The sequence below is a fragment of the Vombatus ursinus genome, unplaced genomic scaffold, assembly GCF_900497805.2.
Source record: "Vombatus ursinus unplaced genomic scaffold, bare-nosed wombat genome assembly UNPS02001287.1, whole genome shotgun sequence".
NCBI lineage: Eukaryota > Metazoa > Chordata > Mammalia > Diprotodontia > Vombatidae > Vombatus > Vombatus ursinus.
This window is the reverse complement of record NW_020941065.1, coordinates 10,188,909-10,197,884: the sequence shown is the minus strand read 5'-3', so window position 1 is coordinate 10,197,884 and position 8,976 is coordinate 10,188,909. Positions and strand designations below refer to the sequence as shown.

General features: G+C 45.8%; 1 protein-coding gene across 1 annotated transcript in view; it reads right to left on the bottom strand.

Annotated features, from left to right (window-relative positions):
* Positions 1 to 8,950, bottom strand: part of WSCD2 (WSC domain containing 2) — a 140,391-nt gene extending 131,441 nt beyond the window's left edge. Inside the window, exon 1 of the mRNA XM_027862308.1 lies at positions 8,812 to 8,950. The gene's annotated coding sequence lies outside the window, so the exon portion shown is untranslated. The remainder of the gene's footprint in view (positions 1 to 8,811) is intronic.
* Positions 8,951 to 8,976: the final 26 nt, after the last annotated feature.

Sequence of the window (8,976 nt, the reverse complement as noted above, 5' to 3'; positions counted from 1 at the left end):
TTCCTTCCTTCCTTCCTTCCTTCCTTCCTTCCTTCCTTCCTTCCTTCTTTCCTTCCTTCTTTCCTTCCCTCCTCTTCTTCCTCTTCCTCCTCCTTCTTCTCTTTCTCATTTGCTGCTTCAACTAGATTGGCTTGCCTATCTTATGGGTGCCAGTTGGTGAGGATGGCTGACCCTTTCTTTCTCCCCAGGAATTGCTTCCCCAAGTCACGGCTGAGAGAGCTGGAAGCAGGACCAGTGATCTTCGGGAATGGACCACTCCCAGGGTTCCTGTGGCCATCTGACTATTGGTGGAAGTTGGTCAGCAATTGCTGCAATTTGTGATGAAGAAAGCAGGTCTTCTCTCCATGACAATTTCTCTCCTTAAGGATAAATGTGGGAGCTAGACTGAAAGCAGGTTTAAAGGGCACTGCTATGCCCCAAAGCTTTTGGGATCATGGTTCCAGGCTGTCTCCACTAGGGGCTGAGAAGCTCTATAACCTATAGGATCATTAATTCAGGATCAAGTCATGGTGCAGAATACTAGAAACAGAAGACCGACCTAGAGGACATGACTAGAATTGTGTGTCTTGCATCATCAGTGGAAACTTACAAATGAAGACGAAAAGGCCTCAATAAGAGAAGTCTTATGGATGCCTATTAGGCAGCATTGAAGGCATGGGGTATAGTGGGAAGAGCTCTGAGTTTGGAATCAGAGTTTCTGGGTTCACTTCCTGTCCTGACCACCTACTATCCACCTAACAATGGCCAAGTTACTCAACACCTCTGGGCCTCCATTTACTCCTCTGTAAAATGAGGGGGCTAGACTAGATGGTCTTTAAAGTAATTTTCAGCTCTTAGAGCCTAAGGTCATGTGATGGAACCCCCTGTGGAAAATACCCACATGCAGTGTGGCAACATTCCACTTAGCTCCTGGTGCCAGGGTGAACCTGACCCAGAGCATTTTTGCCTACAACTCTCTTCCTCATCCCTGTAGTGCAGCACCTTGGGTCATATAAATGAGTGTATGTGCTATATCTCTCCCCATCCCTAGGGGAGGGCTGGGCCTGGAATCAGGAACCTAAGTTCAAATCCAGACTCAGACACTAACTAGCTGTGTGACCCTGGGTAAGTCCTTTAACCTCTGTTTGTTTCCTCCTTTTAAAACAGGGATCATAACAGTACCTCCCTCCCAGGGTTGTTGTGAGGATCAAATGTGATAATATATGTAAAGTACTCATGCCTGGTACATTCTAAGCACTGCATAAATGTTAGCTATACTAATAATTATCATTATTAGGATTAGCATTATTGTCATAATAAAAACAAACCCTGAAGTCAAGGACTGTGTCATTTTTCATCTTTGTATGTTTCCCAGGCCCAGAATCATAGAATTTCCAAATTGAAAGGGCCCATGGGACCATAGATCTTCAGCTGGGCATGACCTCAGAAACCATCCAGTCCTGGGATTTTAGCCTTTCTGTGCCATGGATCTCTTTGGGACGCTATGGGACTCCTCAGATTACTGGTTTTGACTACATGAAATAAAATATATAGGATGCAAAGAAAACCAATTATAATGAAATGCAGTTATCAAAATATTTTTAAATGATTATTAATTTAATTAATTAAAAATTAAAATAATTTTTTAAAAGTCATGGTTGAGATAAAATCAATAAGCAGCTTTGCAAACCTTAAAGTACTATATAAAAGCTAGTGATTATTATTGAGTCCAATCCACACACGAAAGGAGTCTCCACTATGACTAAGCAACCAATGGATTACCCCAGCCTTTGCTTGCATACCTCCAGTGAGAGTTTGGCAAATACCAATGAACTTCCATCCCACAGCACCTCGTACGTACAGTTTGAGGGCAGGGTGGGATAGAACAAATGATTTCATTACTGCAGGGAACTTCCAGGCTGTTAAAATGAACTAAAAGAGGGCAGGTAGGTTGCGCAGTAGATAGGACACTGGCCCTGGATTCAGGAGGACCTGAGTTCAAATCCGGCCTCAGACACATAACACTTACTAGCTGTGTGACCCTGGGCAAGTCACTTAACCCCATTGCCTAGCCAAAAAAAAAAAAAAAAAAAAATGAACTGAAATGGAAGGTCTTATCACAAGACAAGGAGCAGCTAGGTGGTGCCATAGTGCACAGAGGAGTAGGCCTGAAGTCAGGAAGACCCAAGTTCAAACACAGCTCAGACACTTTACCAGCTGTGTGACCCTGGGCCAGTCACTTCACCTTGTTTACCTCCGTTGCTTCATCTGTAAAATGAGCTAGAGAAGGAAATGGCAAACCACTCTAGTATCTTTGCCAAGAAAACCCCAAATAAGGACACAGAGAGTTGGACACAACTGAAAACAATTGAACAACAGCCGGTCACAATATAATTGAAATCATCATTTCCAGTTTCTTTTCCCGGTTTTGGCACCAACCCCCTGTGTGGTCTTGGACAAAGCACTCTACCTCTCTTGGTCTCAGTTTCCCCATCTGTCAAAAGATGATGGTGGACTATATATTCTCTAAGCTCCCTTCCCTCTTTGACATTATACCTTCTATAATTCAAAGGTTCATTTGAAAGCTAACATTCTGTATTGTGTTCTTCTATCCTGGCATTCCATGGTCTAAGGCACTTCCAAGCTTTGACATTTCATTGTCTATAAGAGCCCTTCCAGCTCTGCCCATTCTCTATTCTAAGGCCCCTTCCACCTCTGACATCCCATGTTTTAATGCCCCTTCCACCTCTGACATCCCATGTTCTAAAAGTCCTTCTAACTCTGACATCCCGTGTTCTAAGGGTCTTTTTCCAGCTCTGAAATTCTATGATTCTTATTATTCCTTAGGTTACCTGTCATTTTCCAAAGCTGTCTAATCAGCTCTTTAAAAACTCTTGAAATGATAACATGCCTCAGTGCTTTAATGAGTTGTAAATAAAAACCTTATCTAGGATCCTTCCCTCCTTGGCCTATGACCTCTCCATTCCTTTTCCCCAGTGCCCCCACCCCCCACATCCATCTAGGAGCTTGAGAGCCAACCGATAAGAGACAATTGTCTTCTTTTCCCCTTGATTTATTTATTTAAGGAAAACAAGTTTCTCCTAATTAGAAACACTAATGTCAAGATGTTTTACTGACTCCCAGGCTGCCTATTTTCAGATGTTCTGCCTAAAATTATACCTGAACTTTTAACATCTGTAGGTTTATTCAGCAACTCCCAGCAAATGGAAGCTTCTGTTGAGAGGTTTGTGTGATTGGGGAGGAAGGGAAAGGGAAAGGAGGCAGGAAAGGAGCCATGTCCTTTTTTAACGAGACCAGGGAGAGGAAAAGAGAGGAAAGCTCTGAAATGCATGAGGCACTGTAGGATTGCAAGATAGCAGCTCTTTGGGAAAAATTAAGTGACTGGAAAAAAAAGAAAAGATGAAAAAACACAACCAATCCACCATTCTAGAGCAGTCATCAATTACTATCCAGCTTTATGCAACCCTTCAGAAAATGAGGCAACCGAGAGAGAGGGTCTACTTGGAAGAGCATAGAGAGGACTCATCAGAAGGGTGTAGAGCTATGACCCTTCTGCCCACTGTCTTGGTCTCTTACACACATAGGCAAAGACGCATACCCACATATTCATACTGAGTCCTGTAGAAGGAAAATGATTACTTTCTCTCCATTTTGTTTAGTCTAGACTAATAGATCGAGAGATGGAAAAGACCTTAGGGGTCATGAAGTTCAAGCCCCTCACGTTACAGATGAGGAAACTGAGGTCCAAAGAGGTCATTTGCCAAGAGTTACACAGCTCTTTGGGGTCAGAGGCAGGATCTGAACCTCCTTCCTGATCCCAGCTCCAGTTTCCTATCCACTACACCATCCTTTATGTCAAAGAACTCTGTCAGAGATAAATTTATTAATAAAATTATGAATACATGTAGAACCTATATGATTGCTTAAAGTCTCAGGGATGGGGGAGGGAAGGAAGGGAGGGATAGAATTTGCAATTCAAAACTAAAAAAAAACTAAATTGTTTTTTATACATAATTGGGGGAAAGAAAATATTATTAAATATAAGATTATGAATACAGGAACATTGCTGGTGGGAAGACTTGAAGTGGAGAAGAGTGGCCTCTATTAATCGAAATTCTCTCCTCTCAGACTAGATGGATAGAATGCTGGACCTAGCCATCTGCATTCAAATCCTGCCGAAGATACTTCCTAGCTTGTGACCCTGAACAAATCACTTATTCTCTTTTAGCCTCAGTTTCTTCTTCTGTAAAATACATATATTAATAGCACCTACCTTCCATTTGTAAAGCACTTTGCAAACTGTAAAGCTGACTACTGTTCTGCCAAAAATTCTTGTAAATGCTAGCTATTATTATTTCATACTATTTAGAAACAAACACAGAATTCAAAGGTTGAGATTTAATAAGGGTTCAGCATTAGGTAAGTCTTAGCACAGTGCTTGGAACATAGTAGGTGCTACATAAATGCTTATTTCTCACCTCCTAAGAGAAAAGGAGATACCTTAATATACTTCCACCCCACCCCCACAGCTGCTTTACAAGGTCCAGCACCATCTCTTACACCAGACCCCTAGTTAAGTAACATTCTCCCTCTTGAAATTCCATAGAGTTATTTTGTTCCTATCTGTGTAACAAAGTGTGTTTGAAGGACCCTCTCACCTCTGACATTCTCTGTTTAAAGGTCTTGTCTAGCTCTGACATTTCATGTTCCATGTTCTCTCCATTAGAATGTAACCTCTTTGAGGTTAGGGATCATTTCATTTTTGTCATTTTATCTTCGGTACCTGGAACAGTGTCTGCTCCCTTCCCACCCACCCCCTATCCCATTTTAAACTAGGATCGGTCGGTTGCCTCTCCAGTGCTCAATAAATAGGTTGTGTAGTAGATAGAGTGCTGGGTCTGAAGTCAGGGAGACTCATGTTCATGAGTTCAAATCAGACTTCAGACTTACTAGCTGTGTGACCTTGGGCAAGTCCCTTAATCCTATTTGCCTCAGTTTCCTCATTTGTAAAATTAGCAGGAAATGGCAAACCACTCCAGTATCTTTGCCAAGAAAACCCCAAATGGGGTCACAAAGAGTTGGCCATGACTGAAACAACTAAATGGAAACCCATTCTATTGTTGTTTAGTGGTTTCTGACCAGTAAGTGTCTGAGGCCAGATTTGAACTCAGTAAGACGAGTCTTTCTGACTCCAGGTCCGGCACTCTATCCACTATACACCACCTAGCTGCTCCAAATCCCATTCTAACTAGCAAGAAAATCATTTTTCCAGGATGGGAAAGGTAAGGCCCAACCTTCCTTATCTCTACAATGCTTCTCCCTTCTTCCCACATGTTTCCAAGTCACTCAAGGTGAGCCAGCTTTCCCCCAGGATCATAGTTCCCATCTGTGATGCCCATAGTTTGGGAAAAGACCCCAAATCTTTTTCCCCTCAGAATCCCAGCTCTCATTTCCTCTAGCACTACTAAGCTGATGAAGCTTTTTTTCTCACAGCAGCCCTGTGAGATAGGAAATACAAATGGTATTACTCACATTTGCAGACAAGGAGGGAAAAGCTTCCTGGCTGAATACAGAGAGCTTGCAGCAGGGTCAGGATGACCCAGGTTCATAGGATGGTGAAAGGAACTCAGAGGTCATCTAGTTCTAACTCCCTCATTTTACAGACAAGGAAACTGAGACCCAGAGGGATTAGGTGACTTGCCCAAGATCACACATTCAACCTACTGTTTTGCCCCTTACCGTACTGACACTGGAGCTACCCCCCTCATCCCCAGGCTGCTACTTGGCTTGCAAGTTCTTCTCTAATATTTTTTTTCCAGCCTGGAAACAATAAGATTCATCCACTAGAACTGGGCAAAACAGTCAGGGAAAGTCTTTCTGCCCAAATGAGCAGTGGGGATTGCTGGCAACACAAAGCCACTGAGTCTTTCCACCTGGCTCCCAGGGAGTGCCCCCCCAATCTGAAGCCATTGGAGACAGCCTACCTCCACCTCATGTTGTCATGGCGACCCAGCAGCTGGCTGGGTGGCTCCAGCACTCCCACTCTCTCACAGCTGGCTTCCTCACTGCCCATTGGGGCTCCCCACACAGACACAGCTGCCCCACTCAGGGATTTATAGGGAGCTGGGGTGGGTGGAGCCTTCAGGGATAAGGCCATTGGGCATGGGATGAGGCGGGACTGCTGGATGACCTCACCTGGGGTATGGGCAGAGCTGCCTTAGCCTTGCAGGGGCCCCAGCAGGACAACAGGTGCCATAGCACAAGCATGGAGAAGCCCATCTGGAAACCCGTCCTTGTCCCTGACTGAGCTGTGGCTGATGAATGGAATCACAGAATGTCAGAGAACCTCAGAACAGAGAATTCAGAGAGGGAAAGAATCTTAGAACACAAGATGTCAGAGCTGAGTGGGCCCTTAGAATACCGAATTTTAGATCCGAGAGAGTCCTTGGGACAGAGAATGTCAGAGCTAGGTGGACTCTTAGAATAGAAAATGTCAGAACTGAGAATGGTTCAGTCTCTGGAAGGGACTTTAGAAAACAGAGCATTGAATGTTAGAGACAGACAATGCCTTAGAATATATCATGTCAGAGGGGAGAGAGACCTTAGAACAGTGATTATTAAAAGAGAGCATTAGAAAATCAGGACCTTGGAGACTTCATCCAAAATTTTTCATCTATCAGATGAGGAAACTGAGGCATAGAGTGGTTGAGTGATTTGCCCAAGGTACAGCTGGGTTGTGGCAGGGCCTGGACAGGAGCCCACATCTCTGAACTCCCAGGCCAGAGCTGACACAACTTGACCATGCTGTCTGGGATTGGTGTCTGCCTTTGACACCTGGCTTCAGCAGTCCTCTAGAAATAACTCTGAGGTTAGCCCCAGCTAGGGGGCCCTGTCAGTTCCAGGGTGGTGGCAATCCCCCACCCCCTGGCTCTGGAGGAATGCCTCCCTGGCCTGTCTAGAGGCCAGAGTGGGATCATTTTCCTGATGTGTGCCTTTCAGGCAAACCAGAGGACACAATCAGCCCTCTTCATTCAGGGCCAGCATGGGATGGGGGGGGGGAGGTCCAGTTAACATTTCCAGTGGCTTGGCAAAGAACCAGTCCCACTCTAGGTCAGAGCCTCTCCCCATGTTGTCACTGACTAGCCCACAGGAGGATAGAAGAGCAAAGTCTACTTGAGTTAGAACTCCAGGAATGAGCTAAGGGCCTCAGGAGAGAACGCTTCAGTGAGGATCTTGGGGCAGAAAGGATGCTCCCATGCAGGTGGTCCTCTTAGGGCATCCATCATGCTGGGTTCCAGCACCTGGCCAGACTAACACATTGGCCGCTGAGCCCCCATGGCTCCCAGCCACAGTGCAGCAAGAAGTAGGGGTGAGCCAATGCAGGCTGTATCTAAATCTATGATCCTAACATTTTTAAAATGGGAGGGGGGTTGGACTAGATGGTCTCCAAGGGCCCTTCTGGAACTCAATCTATGCTTCTATGGTCATCACTCTGGGTCTCCATTTCCCCATATGTAAAATGAAAGAATTATGGCTGCTGGGGCCCCTTCCTGTCCCAGATCTAGGCTCTTTTGTCATGGGGCTATCAAGATGAAAGTGCTGTGTGTTGGCTGGAGGTCTGCCCACCTTCAAACTTGCAGAAAAGTTTGGCCTTCTCAGGTCCTGACCTTCTCCCACCTCAGCACCAATGAGGAGTCTACCCTGAAGGCTCTTTGGACCTCAATTTCCTTTTCTGTCAAACACAGAGATTGAATTAGATGCTTGGGAAAGTCCTCTTCCAGCTCTAAAAATCTTCTCTTAGAGGGTGAGGAATGGGAATGTACCTTGAGCCCTTCTATTGAATCTTCGATTTGCTGGCAGACTTCTACCCTCTCTTCTCCCCCGCCCCCCCCCCCCCCCCCCCGTAGCGATGCTTTGTACTCCAGGGAGCCAGCAGGGTCTTTAGAGATTCTCAGCTGTTTGGGCTCTGAACAATGAGTGGGCTTCTTAAGAAATGAGGAGCAGAGCTCTGGTTGTTTTTTATCCCTTGATCTGCGACACCCCTGCCCCTAACCCAGAACACACACACACACACACACACACACACACACACACAACCATGTTAGCAGTCCACAATTTCATCTAATCTTAAAATCTCTTACATTTGGTTTTCTGTACTGGTAGAAAATAGGATAGCAGTGCCAATGCCTAGCCTCTTTTCCAACCTACCCCAAATCATGCCTGGCTCAAACTCGTGGAGGGTCTCATCTTCAGAAATCTCCAAGACATCCCATTATCAACCACAAACTTGAGAAAAAATTGCTAGTTTCTCCCCTCCCCTTCGCCTTGCAGACAACCCCTATCATTTCCCATTATAGGGCTGTTAACAAGTGAAACTGAAAGGACCCATTTATCCTTTATGACACTCTTCCTTTCTAGAAATAACGTCTCCTAAACTGTCCATCTCGCCCTGGGAAAAAGAGCTGGGTTCCACGCAGTAGAGAAACCCCCTAGCTGTCTGCCCGCAGACAGAGCTCTGCTATGCTCCAAATGCCACTTCATTTTCCCCTGGGGAAGTGAAAGTTTCTCCCTGAACCTGGCTAGGTCTGTCTGTCACCTTCCCCAAGCCATCCCTGACTAATAATGAACCAATGGCTCGGTTCCCCCACCCCCATGGTGGGGGGAGGGTGTTGCCTGGAGATGCAATTCCAGTTCCTGGGGATGAAACCCTCCGTTCTTCCGATCTTAGTTTGGTCCCTTTGCCTCTCGCCCACCCCCACCTCTGACTTTCAGTTATCCACACACACGCTCCCCCCTCCTTTGCCCTGTTACCTGTGGGGTCGTCCGGAGCCTCCCAACTCTGCCAGTAGATGTGCAGGGAGCTTGGCCAATCTCTTCCCCTCGGCGCTGGAGCCCAGCCGGGCTCTCCGTGCTGCCCCAAGCTCCTTCCAGGTCTAAGATTGCTGCAATTGCGCGAAGGAGATCCGTGTGTGTGTG